Source organism: Pseudophryne corroboree, chromosome 2 (assembly GCF_028390025.1).
Source record: "Pseudophryne corroboree isolate aPseCor3 chromosome 2, aPseCor3.hap2, whole genome shotgun sequence".
NCBI lineage: Eukaryota > Metazoa > Chordata > Amphibia > Anura > Myobatrachidae > Pseudophryne > Pseudophryne corroboree.
The window spans coordinates 321,923,065-321,940,062 of record NC_086445.1 but is presented as its reverse complement, the minus strand read 5'-3'; positions in this window follow the sequence as shown (position 1 = coordinate 321,940,062).

Here is a 16,998-nt window from a genome sequence, read left to right as displayed (position 1 = left end):
GGAGTGTCACAATCAAGTAGCTAAAATACACCGGGATAAGCGAGGTCTATGCACATTACGTTATACCGAGCTCGATCGCTGAGCAACCTGACAAAATGGCCGCCGACCGTGAACCCCCAGCACGTGGCAGCGCTCGGATATGGAGTGAGAGATGGTATACATTTTAAAATACACCGGGATAAATTGTACAGGCCAGGGAGCAATGCACAGGGACATTCATCATTTACGTATATAAATAATTGTAAACCGTAAATGAAAGAATTACCGGTCAAATACTGTATGACGAAACTGTGTCAATGAGCTGGAACACGTGAGCCTAGCAGAAGTTTTCAAAGGCAGAAACAGAGAGCAAATTATCAGATTTCACAAAGGTCGGAGACGATCCACACAGTAAGGCCTGGAGGACCGCAGAGGACTGGACGACCGCAGCGGACTGGACGAAGTCAGCGGCCTGGACGACCGCAGAGGATTGGACGACCGCAGAGGCCTGGATGACCGTAGAGGAGGCCTGGATGACCGTAGAGGAGGCCTGGAGGACCGCAGAGGACTGGACGAAGTCAGCGGCCTGGACGACCGCAGAGGACTGGAGGACCGCAGAGGCCTGGACGACCGCAGCGGACTGGACGAAGTCAGCGGCCTGGAGGACCGCAGAGGCCTGGAGGACCGCAGAGGCCTGGAGGACCGCAGCGGACTGGACGAAGTCAGCGGCCTGGAGGACCGCAGAGGCCTGGAGGACCGCAGAGGCCTGGAGGACCGCAGAGGACTGGAGGACCGCAGAGCACTGGACGACCGCAGAGGACTGGACGACCGCAGAGGCCTGGACGACCGCAGCGGACTGGACGAAGTCAGCGGCCTGGACAACCGCAGAGGATTGGACAACCGCAGAGGACTGGACGACCGCAGAGGACTGGACGACCGTAGAGGAGGCCTGGACGACCGTAGAGGAGGCCTGGACGACCGTAGAGGACTGGACGACCGCAGAGGCCTGGACGACAGCAGCGGACTGGACGAAGTCAGCGGCCTGGACGACCGCAGAGGATTGGACGACCGCAGAGGACTGGACGACCGTAGATGAGGCCTGGACGACCGTAGAGGAGGCCTGGACGACCGTAGAGGATTGGACGACCGCAGAGGCCTGGACGACCGCAGAGGCCTGGACGACCGCAGCGGACTGGACGAAGTCAGCGGCCTGGACGACCGCAGAGGATTGGACGACCACAGAGGACTGGACGACCGTAGAGGAGGCCTGGACGACCGTAGAGGAGGCCTGGACGACCGTAGAGGAGGCCTGGACGACCGCAGAGGACTGGACGACCGCAGAGGAGGACTGGACGACCGCAGAGGAGGACTGGAGGACCGCAGAGGAGGACTGGACTTTATTAAAACTAGAGATGTGCACCGGAAATTTTTTGGGGTTTTGTGGTTTGGTTTTGGATTTGGACGTGTTTTGCCAAAACCACCCTTTCGAATTTTTGTCGGATTCAGATGCGTTTTGGATTTGGGTGTTTAAAAAAAAAAAAAAAACCCTCAAAAACAGCTTAAATCATAGAATTTGTGTGAAATTTTGAGCCTATAGTATTATTAACCGCAATAACCATAATTTCCACTCATTTCCAGTCTATTCTGAACACCTCACACCTCACAATATTATTTTTAGTCCTAAAATGTGCAACGAGGTCGCTGGATGACTAAGCTACTGTAAGTGACCCAAGAGGGCGGCACAAACACATGGCCCATCTAGGAGTGGCACTGCAGTGTCAGACAGAATGGCACTTATAAAAATTTTAAAAAACATCACATGATGCAAAGATAAATAAATAAAAAAAGAGGCGCAAGATGGAATTGTCCTTGGGCACCGTTGTGTTGTATAAACAGGACATGCACACTTTAACAAACCCATCATTTCAGCCACAGGGTCTGCCACACGACTCTGGCTGAAATGACTGATTGGTTTGGGACACCACCAAAAAAAGAAGCAATCAATCTCTCCTTGCTCAAACTGGCTCTACAGAGTCAAGATGTACCAGACTGGACTTACTTGATGGGTGCAGTGTGGTGGGGGACAGGGAGTACTCCTCCTCCTCCGCCACGGCCTGTGACAGTGTAGGGCCTGTGAAAACAAAAATTACATGAAATATACTTTTGTATTCTGTGTTGAATACAGTATAACAAAAATTCAGTCAGGTTGGAGGAGAGTAGATTTTGCACACAGAGACGAGAATGTCAAGGCCAGATTTAGGGGGTAGTGGAGGAGGTTTAGGATACCGTACCTCACCCTGTTGGGATTGCTGCAATCAGGATGCCACTGTCTGTCGCCTGAACGCTGGAATCCTGACTGCTGGTCACGTAAACCCAATGCATTGGTTTAACACAATGTACAGTACAGTACAGTACAATACTGCAGTTTACTTACCAAGTTGGGGAGAGGGCTTCTCCTCTTCCTCTTCCTCTTCCTCTTCCTCCTCCTGACTGTCAATAATTACTGAGTGGAAAATAAAAAAAAGATTATAAACAAAATACAGTAGAGTACAGTTACTACAAAATTGCACAGTAGTTTACAGTAGTACAGTGCTACAGGAGGCAGAGAGATATTGATAATACAGTAGGAGCAGAATGATTATCCAGTGGTAGGGGACATACAGTACTGTACTGTACCTGTATTTAAAACACCTGCTGTCTGGATCCCGACATTCAAAATGCTGAGTCTGGATTCAGAGTATGATTGGAGGTTTAGGCTAGTGGAGGGTGGGTAGGATGCACAATTTTGGGCACCATACTACAAAATGGATATCGTGGAACTAGAAAAGGTTTAGGAGGAGGGCGACCAAAGTGATCAAGTGGATTGAGAAGCTGGAATACGAGGAAAGGCTTGCTAGGCTAGGCATGTTTACATTGGAAAAGAGGAGATTAAGAGGGAACATGATTAACCTTTACAAATATATACAGTAATATATACAGTAAGGGGACAATACACAGGAACTGTTTTTTATAAGATCGACACAGAGGACACGTGCACAGTCACTCGTGTTGGAGGAGAGGAGATTTCACATACAGAGGCGAAAAGGGGTCTTCACAGTGAGGGAAATACTGTACGTTTGGAATTCCCTGCCTGAAAAGTAATAAAAGTGGACTTGGTCAATACTTTTAAGAATGGGCTTGAGAAAATCCTACTGTACTTACTATACTGTGGCTCCTCCTCCGAGTCCGAGTCCACGTAAGTGACATCTGTGTTGAATATAAAAAAACAAAAAGAAAAGTCAAATTTGCCATTGTTATTTCCAATACTACTGTACTAAAGTATTATCCAATACTTTACAGTAGTACAGTGCTACAGAAAGTAGAGAGGCAGAGAGACATTCTTAGCCGGAGTGTGGAATGACCGTCCATTTGTAGGGGACGTACTGTACCTGCATCTAAAATACCAGAGTATAAATGGAGGGTTAGGGGTTAGTGGAGTAGGGTTTCGATACCATACAGTACCTCAACCTGATGGGATTTCTGCAATCAGGATACCGCTGTCGGTCACTTGACTGCTGGAATCCTGACCACTGGTCACGCAAACCCAAGCCATTGGTACTGTTAATAAATCAATAAATAATAAATGTACAATACAGTACAGTAGAGTACTGTACAGTAGATTACAATTCTTACCAGGCTGGCCTGAAGGCTCCCCCATTTCCTCCTCCTCCTCTGGCTCCGTATCAATAACGAGGCGGTCTGTGTGTACAAGATAACAAGTATTGTAAAATAAAAAAATTACAGTAATACTGTAGGAAACTAGTGTGTCTGTAACAAAAACAATGATTACCACTTCCGGAGCTCTGCTGGTCAGATGGGGTGGGTTGCGCTGCTGTGGAAAAATCACACTTAAATAAGCTGCTGTACAGTACAATGAAATACAGTACAGTAAATAATGTATAAAAATAAATCATAAAATATCATAAGATACAGTATGCCGGCACTCAGTATTACAGACGATGGCATCCCGAATGCAAAAATACCGAATTGGAAAATCCCCACAGGGGGTTGTTAAGTATATCCCCCCCCCCCCTAACCAAAAACCTACCCTCAAGCAGCCTAAACCTCCCACTTGGTGCTTAACCCTAAGTCCCCCCTGGTGTTGCCTAAACCTAACCACCCATGGCCGCAGCACAACCCTAACCCTACTCGCTCCCTCAGTATCCAGATGATGGCACCCCAAATGCAAAAATTCCTAATGCGAAAATCCAAACAATGGTTCATTAAGTACTGTATAGTACTGTACCCAGTTGTGAAAGAACAGTAGGGTGGTATGGAGTACCATTAAGAAATTTGGTGGTGGTACACAGTACCATCAGCCCTCCACTGGTGCATAATTTATAAGTGAAGCTGTCAATTTGTAACATGTACTATACAGTATCCAGGACACATGTACAGTAGTGTAACGATGACAGTCGCACCAGAATTCTCGTTACATAATACCTGGCAGCGCAGGTGGTGGTGGTGGTGGTGGTGGTGGTGGTACTGTGAGAAAAAAAATAACAGTGCTGTAAGTGAAGCTGTCAATTTGTAACATGTACTATACAGTATCCAGGACACATGTACAGTAGTGTAACGATGACAGTCGCACCAGAATTCTCGTTACACAATACCTGGCAGCGCAGGTGGTGGTGGTGGTGGTGGTGGTGGTGGTACTGTGAGAAAAAAAACAACAGTGCTGTAAGTGAAACTGTCAATTTGTAACATGTACTATACAGTATCCAGGACACATGTACAGTAGTGTAACGATGACAGTCGCACCAGAATTCTCGTTACACAATACCTGGCAGCGCAGGTGGTGGTGGTGGTGGTGGTGGTGGTGGTGGTGGTGGTGGTGGTGGTACTGTGAGAAAAAAAACAACAGTGCTGTAAGTGAAGCTGTCAATTTGTAACATGTACTATACAGTATCCAGGACACATGTACAGTAGTGTAACGATGACAGTCGCACCAGAATTCTCGTTACACAATACCTGGCAGCGCAGGTGGTGGTGGTGGCGGTGGTGGTGGTGGTGGTGGTGGTGGTGGTGGTGGTACTGTGAGAAAAAAAATAACAGTGCTGTAAGTGAAGCTGTCAAACGTAAATTAACAAACAACTATCACTGTAATTTACCATCCTCATCCCGTAGCGCAGCACGGGTATTCAGCTATCTACAATGTTATTTATACTGTGTGTTTAATATTTACAGTTAGTTTTGTAAACAGACATTCTTAATATCACGGGCAACCAGATCTCACAGGAAGTGTCCCACCCTCCCTCCCATCCGGATTGCAGCGAGTTATCTGTGATGGTCAGGACAGGGGGGTGGGACTATAGAAATCACTATGTACTGTACACTACTGTATTTGACAATACTTACCAGCTTGGCGGCGCCTGTTCCGCCTCCTGTGCCGTCGTGCTACCAGCCCTGTAAAAATATATATACAATATAATGGCAGCATACTGTACAGTCAATGAAATTCAACATTGACAGCATCTTTATGACATCACAATCAATGGAATTGTTCATTCTAGTACCCTGCACCTAATCACTCAGGAGGGCATAGTGTACTGTACTGTCTTCAAAACTTAAGGGGGACATTTCTAAATGTGACATACAGTACACTTACAGTATCGCTACAGTACAGTAGGTCCAGGGTATTAGACAGAATACTACCTTTATAGACATTGTAACACACATTAGCATTGCCCTTATAAACATTATGACTAGTGATGAGCGGGTTCGGTTTCTCGGAAACCGAACCCCCCCGAACTTCACGCTTTTTACACGGGTCCGAGGCAGACTCGGATCTTCCCGCCTTGCTCGGTTAACCCGAGCGCACCCGAACGTCATCATCCCGCTGTCGGATTCTCGCGAGGCTCGGATTCTATCGCGAGACTCGGATTCTATATAAGGAGCCGCGCGTCGCAGCCATTTTCACACGTGCATTGAGATTGATAGGGAGAGGACGTGGCTGGCGTCCTCTCCGTTTAGAGTAGACTAGAGAGTAGTAGAGACACTTGATTTACTAATTTTGGGGAGCATATTAGGAGTACTACTTGCTGATAGTGTGACCAGTGACCACCAGTTTAATTAATCCGTTCTCTGCCTGAAAAAAAACGATACACAGTGTGACACAGTCACATACCATATCTGTGCTCAGCCTCAGTGTGCCCTCAGTGTGCTGCATCATCTATGTAATACTGTATATCTGACTGTGCTGAGTGCTCACTGCTCACACAGCTTAATTGTGGGGGAGACTGGGGAGCAGTTATAGCAGGAGTACATATTTTAACAGTGCACACTTTTGCTGCCAGAGTGCCACTGCCAGTGTGACTGACCAGTGACCACTGACCACAAGTATATTGTGATTGACTGCCTGAAAAAGTTAAACACTCGTCGTGTGGTGTTTTTATTCTATAAACGCATTCTGCTGACAGTTTCCAGCAGGTCCGTCATTATATAATATATACCTGTCCGGCTGCAGTAGTGATATATATATATTTTTTATATCATTATCATCCAGTCTATATTAGCACTGCAGCAGACGCAGTACGGTAGTCCACGGCTGTAGCTACCTCTGTGTCGGCAGTCGCTCGTCCATCCATAATTGTATACCACCTACCCGTGGTGTTTTTTTTCTTTCTATCTTCTTGATACTAGTAGCTTACTTTAGGAGTCTGCAGTGCTGTGCTGACAGTGTCCAGCAGGTCCGTCATTATATAATATATACCTGTCCGGCTGCAGTAGTGATATATATATATTTTTTATATCATTATCATCCAGTCTATATTAGCAGCAGACGCAGTACGGTAGTCCACGGCTGTAGCTACCTCTGTATCGGCAGTCGCTCGTCCATCCATAATTGTATACCACCTACCCGTGGTGTTTTTTTTTTTTTCTATCTTCTTGATACTAGTAGCTTACTTTAGGAGTCTGCAGTGCTGAGCTGACAGTGTCCAGCAGGTCCGTCATTATATAATATATACCTGTCCGGCTGCAGTAGTGATATATATATATTTTATATCTCATTATCATCCAGTCTTTATTAGCAGCAGACGCAGTACGGTAGTCCACGGCTGTAGCTACCTCTGTGTCGGCAGTCGCTCGTCATCCATAAGTATACTAGTATCCATCCATCTCCATTGTTTACCTGAGGTGCCTTTTAGTTGTGCCTATTAAAATATGGAAAACAAAAATGTTGAGGTTCCAAAAATAGGGAAAGATCAAGATCGACTTCCACCTCGTGCTGAAGCTGCTGCCACTAGTCATGGCCGAGACGATGAAATGCCATCAACGTCGTCTGCCAAGGCCGATGCCCAATGTCATAGTAGAGAGCATGTAAAATCCAAAACACCAAATATCAGTAAAAAAAGGACTCAAAAAACTAAAATAAAATTGTCGGAGGAGAAGCGTAAACTTGCCAATATGCCATTTACCACACGGAGTGGCAAGGAACGGCTGAGGCCCTGGCCTATGTTCATGGCTAGTGGTTCAGCTTCACATGAGGATGGAAGCACTCAGCCTCTCGCTAGAAAAATGAAAAGACTCAAGCTGGCAAAAGCACAGCAAAGAACTGTGCGTTCTTCGAAATCACAAATCCACAAGGAGAGTCCAATTGTGTCGTTTGCGATGCCTGACCTTCCCAACACTGGACGTGAAGAGCATGCACCTTCCACCATTTGCACGCCCCCTGCAAGTGCTGGAAGCAGCACCCGCAGTCCAGTTCCTGATAGTCACATTGAAGATGTCAGTGTTGAAGTACACCAGGATGAGGAGGATATGGGTGTTGCTGGCGCTGGGGAGGAAATTGACCAGGAGGATTCTGATAGTGAGGTGGTTTGTTTAAGTCAGGCAACCGGGGAGACACCTGTTGTCCGTGGGAGGAATAGGGCCATTGACATGCCTGGTGAAAATACAAAAAAAATCAGCTCTTCGGTGTGGAAGTATTTCAACAGAAATGCGGACAACATTTGTCAAGCCGTGTGTTGCCTTTGTCAAGCTGTAATAAGTAGGGGTAAGGACGTTAACCACCTCGGAACATCCTCCCTTATACGTCACCTGCACCGCATTCATCATAAGTCAGTGACAAGTTCAAAAACTTTGGACGACAGCGGAAGCAGTCCACTGACCAGTAAATCCCTTCCTCTTGTAACCAAGCTCACGCAAACCACCCCACCAACTCCCTCAGTGTCAATTTCCTCCTTCCCCAGGAATGCCAATAGTCCTGCAGGCCATGTCACTGGCAATTATGACGAGTCCTCTCCTGCCTGGGATTCCTCCGATGCATCCTTGCGTGTAACGCCTACTGCTGCTGGCGCTGCTGTTGCTGCTGGGAGTCGATGGTCATCCCAGAGGGGAAGTCGTACTCGTAAGACCACTTTTACTACTTCCACCAAGCAATTGACTGTCCAACAGTCCTTTGCGAGGAAGATGAAATATCACAGCAGTCATCCTGCTGCAAAGCGGATAACTGAGGCCTTGGCATCCTGGGCGGTGAGAAACGTGGTTCCGGTATCCATTATTACTGCAGAGGCAACTAGAGACTTGTTGGAGGTACTGTGTCCCCGGTACCAAATACCATCTAGGTTCCATTTCTCTAGGCAGGCGATACCGAAAATGTACACAGACCTCAGAAAAAGACTCACCAGTGTCCTAAAAAATGCAGTTGTACCCAATGTCCACTTAACCACGGACATGTGGACAAGTGGAGCAGGGCAGGGTCAAGACTATATGACTGTGACAGCCCACTGGGTAGATGTATGGACTCCCGCCGCAAGAACAGCAGCGGCGGCACCAGTAGCAGCATCTCGCAAACGCCAACTCTTTCCTAGGCAGGCTACGCTTTGTATCACCGCTTTCCAGAATACGCACACAGCTAAAAACCTCTTACGGCAACTGAGGAAGATCATCGCAGAATGGCTTACCCCAATTGGACTCTCCTGTGGATTTGTGGCATCGGACAACGCCAGCAATATTGTGTGTGCATTAAATCTGGGCAAATTCCAGCACGTCCCATGTTTTGCACATACCTTGAATTTGGTGGTGCAGAATTATTTAAAAAACGACAGGGGCGTGCAAGAGATGCTGTCGGTGGCCAGAAGAATTGCGGGACACTTTCGGCGTACAGGCACCACGTACAGAAGACTGGAGCACCACCAAAAACGCCTGAACCTGCCCTGCCATCATCTGAAGCAAGAAGTGGTAACGAGGTGGAATTCAACCCTCTATATGCTTCAGAGGTTGGAGGAGCAGCAAAAGGCCATTCAAGCCTATACAACTGAGCACGATATAGGAGGTGGAATGCACCTGTCTCAAGCGCAGTGGAGAATGATTTCAACGTTGTGCAAGGTTCTGCAACCTTTTGAACTTGCCACACGTGAAGTCAGTTCAGACACTGCCAGCCTGAGTCAGGTCATTCCCCTCATCAGGCTTTTGCAGAAGAAGCTGGAGACATTGAAGGAGGAGCTAACACAGAGTGATTCCGCTAGGCATGTGGGACTTGTGGATGGAGCCCTTAATTCGCTTAACAAGGATTCACGGGTGGTCAATCTGTTGAAATCAGAGCACTACATTTTGGCCACCGTGCTCGATCCTAGATTTAAAACCTACCTTTGATCTCTCTTTCCGGCAGACACAAGTCTGCTGGGGTTCAAAGAACTGCTGGTGACAAAATTGTCAAGTCAAGCGGAACGCGACCTGTCAACATCTCCTCCTTCACATTCTCCCGCAACTGGGGGTGCGAGGAAAAGGCTCAGAATTCCGAGCCCACCCGCTGGCGGTGATGCAGGGCAGTCTGGAGCGACTGCTGATGCTGACATCTGGTCCGGACTGAAGGACCTGACAACGATTACGGACATGTCGTCTACTGTCACTGCATATGATTCTCTCCCCTTTGAAAGAATGGTGGAGGATTATATGAGTGACCGCATCCAAGTAGGCACGTCAGACAGTCCGTACTTATACTGGCAGGAAAAAGAGGCAATTTGGAGGCCCTTGCACAAACTGGCTTTATTCTACCTAAGTTGCCCTCCCACAAGTGTGTACTCCGAAAGAGTGTTTAGTGCCGCCGCTCACCTTGTCAGCAATCGGCGTACGAGGTTACATCCAGAAAATGTGGAGAAGATGATGTTCATTAAAATGAATTATAATCAATTCCTCCGTGGAGACATTCACCAGCAGCAATTGCCTCCACAAAGTACACAGGGAGCTGAGATGGTGGATTCCAGTGGGGACGAATTGATAATCTGTGAGGAGGGGGATGTACACGGTGATATATCGGAGGATGATGATGAGGTGGACATCTTGCCTCTGTAGAGCCAGTTTGTGCAAGGAGAGATTAATTGCTTCTTTTTTGGTGGGGGTCCAAACCAACCCGTCATTTCAGTCACAGTCGTGTGGCAGACCCTGTCACTGAAATGATGGGTTGGTTAAAGTGTGCATGTCCTGTTTATACAACATAAGGGTGGGTGGGAGGGCCCAAGGACAATTCCATCTTGCACCTCTTTTTTCTTTCATTTTTCTTTGCGTCATGTGCTGTTTGGGGAGTAGTTTTTGGAAGGGCCATCCTGCGTGACACTGCAGTGCCACTCCTAGATGGGCCAGGTGTTTGTGTCGGCCACTTGGGTCGCTTATCTTAGTCACACAGCTACCTCATTGCGCCTCTTTTTTTCTTTGCGTCATGTGCTGTTTGGGGGGTGTTTTTTGGAAGGGCCATCCTGCGTGACACTGCAGTGCCACTCCTAGATGGGCCAGGTGTTTGTGTCGGCCACTAGGGTCGCTTAGCTTACTCACACAGCTACCTCATTGCGCCTCTTTTTTTTCTTCTTTGCGTCATGTGCTGTTTGGGGGGGGGGTTTTGGAAGGGCCATCCTGCGTGACACTGCAGTGCCACTCCTAGATGGGCCAGGTGTTTGTGTCGGCCACTTGGGTCGCTGAGCTTAGTCATCCAGCGACCTCGGTGCAAATTTTAGGACTAAAAATAATATTGTGAGGTGTGAGGTGTTCAGAATAGACTGAAAATGAGTGGAAATTATGGTTATTGAGGTTAATAATACTTTGGGATCAAAATGACCCCCAAATTCTATGATTTAAGCTGTTTTTTAGGGTTTTTTGAAAAAAACACCCGAATCCAAAACACACCCGAATCCGACAAAAAAAATTCGGTGAGGTTTTGCCAAAACGCGTTCGAACCCAAAACACGGCCGCGGAACCGAACCCAAAACCAAAACACAAAACCCGAAAAATTTCCGGTGCTCATCACTAGTTGTCACATGACATTATTCTATTAATTGTAATAATAACTGATCAGAGGTCATCAATTAAACAACAATGCACAGTATGCTCAACATTTTTGCATGTTAAAAATGTAAAAACGCAAATTATTTAATAAATGTCACCTACTTTTACACCTAAAATTTTCTATCACCACAGCACTACCCAAAGAATTATTGTAACTCATGTACTGCATCAATTGCAAATTAACATTCACATTAAAACTGTTACCTTTATATACAGGTGTGTCCTCATACACTGTGGCTTCAGTTGTGCCAAACAGACCCTCTTGGTGCGCCAGGTCCTGGATGACTCAGCTGCAACTATCATCTTTCTCTCTTTGAATGTGCATCCTAATTCGCATAAACAGATACAATATTTATGACCACAAATGCAGTCCCCATAACGGGGATTGCGGAAAAAAATGCCCCAGTTACCAAGCTCTGAATACTTACTTTTTTGAAATGTGGCTCCAGTTGATAACATCATCTTCAGATGACATTAGCCCATTGTAGCCTATGGTATACAACTTACAATGTTTATATCGGCGAGGGATCCTTTGGATCCTTCTCCAGTAGCAAATGAACAGTTGCTCAGTTGGGTCTGACAAGGAATTAAAGTAAACACATCAACAACTGCATTAATTTTTAACCTTCACTGGAGAGAAAAATCTTCAATGAAGTATGAATTGCCTTGTTTGCTCAAATATGTGCAGTATGGATAGAAAATACAATTAAACATGAATAGAGGCATGAATAAATAAATGCATCACTAAAGAGGTATTTTCTCTCAGAAGCTCTCCTGGCAGACCCTGTCACTGAAATGATGGGTTGGTTAAAGTGTGCATGTCCTGTTTATACAACATAAGGGTGGGTGGGAGGGCCCAAGGACAATTCCATCTTGCACCTCTTTTTTCTTTCATTTTTCTTTGCGTCATGTGCTGTTTGGGGGGTGTTTTTTGGAAGGGCCATCCTGCGTGACACTGCAGTGCCACTCCTAGATGGGCCAGGTGCTTGTGTCGGCCACTAGGTTCGCTTAGCTTACTCACACAGCTACCTCATTGTGCCTCTTTTTTTCTTTGCGTCATGTGCTGTTTGGGGAGTGTTTTTTGGAAGGGCCATCCTGCGTGACACTGCAGTGCCACTCCTAGATGGGCCAGGTGTTTGTGTCGGCCACTAGGGTCGCTTAGCTTACTCACACAGCTACCTCATTGCGCCTCTTTTTTTCTTTGCGTCATGTGCTGTTTGGGGAGTGTTTTTTGGAAGGGCCATCCTGCGTGACACTGCAGTGCCACTCCTAGATGGGCCAGGTGTTTGCGTCGGCCACTAGGGTCGCTTAGCTTACTCACACAGCTACCTCATTGCGCCTCTTTTTTTCTTTGCGTCACGTGCTGTTTGGGGAGTGTTTTTTGGAAGGGCCATCCTGCGTGACACTGCAGTGCCACTCCTAGATGGGCCAGGTGTTTGTGTCGGCCACTAGGGTCGCTTAGCTTACTCACACAGCTACCTCATTGCGCCTCTTTTTTTCTTTGCGTCATGTGCTGTTTGGGGAGTGTTTTTGGAAGGGCCATCCTGCGTGACACTGCAGTGCCACTCCTAGATGGGCCAGGTGTTTGTGTCGGCCACTTGGGTCGCTTAGCTTAGCCATCCAGCGACCTCGGTGCAAATTTTAGGTCTAAAAATAATATTGTGAGGTGTGAGGTGTTCAGAATAGACTGAAAATGAGTGGAAATTATGGTTATTGAGGTTAATAATACTTTGGGATCAAAATGACCCCCAAATTCTATGATTTAAGCTGTTTTTTAGGTTTTTTTGAAAAAAACACCCGAATCCAAAACACACCCGAATCCGACAAAAAAAATTCGGTGAGGTTTTGCCAAAACGCGTTCGAACCCAAAACACGGCCGCGGAACCGAACCCAAAACCAAAACACAAAACCCGAAAAATTTCCGGTGCTCATCACTAATTATGACACACATCAGCATGCAGCCCTCCCACCCTTAACCATCTCAGTACTTTTCATTACAGTATAAATTGATTCCATGACAGATGATGCAGCACTCACCTGAATTCATCTTATTCACGTCATGTCACAGTAGTGCAGTTTATTCACGTCACAGTACTGTCCTTGATTCACGTTGTGTCACACAGTAGTGCAGTTTATTCACGTCACTGTACTGTCCTTGATTCACGTTGTGTCACACAGTAGAGCACCTTATTCACGTTACTGTACTGTACGTCACAGTAGTGCAGTAGTATATCCACATTACGTCACAAAGTAGAGATTTGCCACAGTCATGAACCTTATAACACATTATGCAAGAGTAATGCACGTCAGAACACATTAGGCCACTGTAACATCCCTTAGAATAATTTCTGCCACAGTAACGTCCCTTAGAACACTGTACTATCTGAAAGACAAATCTACTAAAAAAATAGTTACTGTACTTGAACTTTGGGTATAAAAATCGGTACTCTCAGCGTGGGAGGCAGGAGACTGCAATTACAGCTGCACGTTACACTGAATGATAATGTACGATACACTGCACAATACGCTGCAGGTACACTGGAATTACACCACACGATGCACTGCACGACTCTGCATATGCACTGCACTATGTGATACAGTACACTGCACAATACGCTGCAGGTACACTGCATGACACACTGCAATTAAACCACACAATGCACTGCACGACACAGCATACTGTATGCACTGCGTGATACGACAACATTTCCCTGCAAAATATGATACAATGTACACTGCACAAAAAACTGCAATTACAGTACCACATGTGTATACAGTACACTGCACGATGTGATTCACTATGCATTACACTCACTGCACAATACCATATACTGAATGTACACTGCATGACACGCTGCAATTACGCAGCACGATACACTGTGATACACTGCATATACTGTACACTGCATGATACTGTACACTGCACAATCGTAGACCACGTGGATTGTAAAGAACTACTGTATATATACAAGTTTAAAAAAGTAATAATTGTTTTTGTAAAACTCATGTCGATCTTCTTCCATGTCAACTTAATGACCATGTCAACCTACAGTAACTGGTGTCAACCATTTTCAAAAGCCGCACCATCTAGGTCGACACCAAAAAACAAATTGACCTTTTGACCCGGGTTAATGTTTGGTCCTTGTTTAACCATTTGTTTACCACAAATACAGTGCTGTATAGACCGGATACCTGCTGCTACAGCAGCCCCTGCTATAATGTACTCTACCTGTAACTACAGTAACTTAAAGTACAGTAATCTACAGTAATGTACTGTACTTACAATCCCTTATGGCCTGCAGGCGTCTTGGGGTCCTCCGGACGAGGTCACTCCATCTCCTCTGCAGTGACCTCACTGATCTCCTCCGGTTGTATGTCCGGAGGATCTCCCTGCTGGCCCTCCGGTAGGCTCTGACCTTCTCCTCGTTGCTGGCGAGAGTTCTGTCCCGCAAGCGAATGAGGAGACGCAGCTCACCCAGAGCATAAGGACGGTCCCTTACAGCAGCCATGACACCGTCCTTATGCGCAATGAGCGTCTCAGACGTCGTGCGTCTCAGACGTCGTGCGTCTCAGACGTCGTGCGTTCCAGGCATTCAACGTAGTTACTGTACTTTGTGACAGTTTCCCTTAGTTTTGAATATGCCCTTTCTTTGACCACGGTATTTTCCACTGTCTTGCCCTACGCCCTTCCCTCCTGGGAGCCTGCACAGGTCCTATGCAATACACAAATACCGAAGATGTACAGTATGTCAGAATACCCTCATTTCATTCCCGCTGTTTAGTTGCATTTAGCGTAAAGAATCGCTCCTGCAGATGTACTCTGATTTATATGTAACTTGTGTGCACCTTTCCATTGACTGTCTTACAATGTAGATAAAATAATACAGTGTATTATTACAATAAAAAAAAAAAAAGGAGGCACATCACGTCTCGAACCCTGGACCCCCAGTGTGGGAGGTGGGAGCCTTCACCCCTAGCCCACGACGCCTCATGAGAGACTCCCAATTTCATGTGTGAAAGTACTGCAAACAGCGCCCGGCACCCACCCCATTGGTGTTGGTTTATGCCTTAGAGGACTCGGACGCTCGCATTTGTAAAGCATGGTATTTTCCACGCCTCCTGCTAGCCTATTGCCCTTCCCCCCTGGGAGCCTGCACAGATCATGCAGTAGACAGGGAGGGAATTCAGGTCATGTGCAATATACAAACGCCGAATATCTACTGTATAGTACTGTTTTGCTCACTTAGTAGCGTCAGAATACACTCATTTCTACTCATTGCCGTTGTGCAGTTGCATTTAGCGTAAAGAATCGCTCCTGCAGATGTACTTTGATTTATGTGAAACCTGTGTGCATCCTTCCATTGGATGTATTAGAGAGAATTTTTTTTTTTTTTAAATGAATGTCACGGGAACACATAAAAAAAATAGTTGGCTTTTCCTTCCCATTGGTGTTGGTTTACAGTATGCCGTAGTGGACTCGGACGCTCATGTAATTGCATTTCAAAGGCACAGTATTTCCCATCGTCTCCCCCTACCCCCATCGCCCTTCCCCCCTGGGAGCCTGCACAGGGAGGGAATTCAGGTCATGTGCAATACACAAACGCTGAAGATCTACAGAACTGTTTTGCTCAGTTAGTAGCGTCAGAATACCCTCATTTCATTCCCGCTGTTTAGTTGCATTTAGCGTAAAGAATCACTCCTGCAGATGTACTCTGATTTATATGTAACTTGTGTGCACCTTTCCATTGACTGTCTTACAATGTAGATAAAATAATACAGTGTATTATTACAATAAAAAAAAAAAAGAAGGCACATCACGTCTCGAACCCTGGACCCCCAGCGTGGGAGGTGGGAGCCTTCACCCCTAGCCCATGACGCCTCATGAGAGACTCCCAATTTCATGTGTGAAAGTACTGCAAACAGCGCCCGGCCCCCACCCCATTGGTGTTGGTTTATGCCTTAGAGGACTCGGACGCTCGCATTTGTAAAGCACGGTATTTTCCACCGCCTCCTGCCAGCCTATTGCCCTTCCCCCCTGGGAGCCTGCACAGATCATGCAGTAGACAGGGAGGGAATTCAGGTCATGTGCAATACACAAACGCCGAATATCTACTGTATAGTACTGTTTTGCTCACTTAGTAGCGTCAGAATACACTCATTTCTACTCATTGCCGTTGTGCAGTTGCATTTAGCGTAAAGAATCGCTCCTGCAGATGTACTTTGATTTATGTGAAACCTGTGTGCATCCTTCCATTGGATGTATTAGAGAGAATTTTTTTTTTTTTTAAATGAATGTCACGGTAACACATAAAAAAAATGGTTGGCATTTCCTTCCCATTGGTGTTGGTTTACAGTATGCCGTAGTAGACTCGGACGCTCATGTAATTGCATTTCAAAGGCACAGTATTTCCCATCGTCTCCCCCTACCCCCATCGCCCTTCCCCCCTGGGAGCCTGCACAGGGAGGGAATTCAGGTCATGTGCAATACACAAACGCTGAAGATCTACAGTACTGTTTTGCTCAGTTAGTAGCGTCAGAATACCCTCATTTCATTCCCGCTGTTTAGTTGCATTTAGCGTAAAGAATCGCTCCTGCAGATGTACTCTGATTTATATGTAACTTGTGTGCACCTTTCCATTGACTGTCTTACAATGTAGATAAAATAATACAGTGTATTATTACAATAAAAAAAAAAAGAAG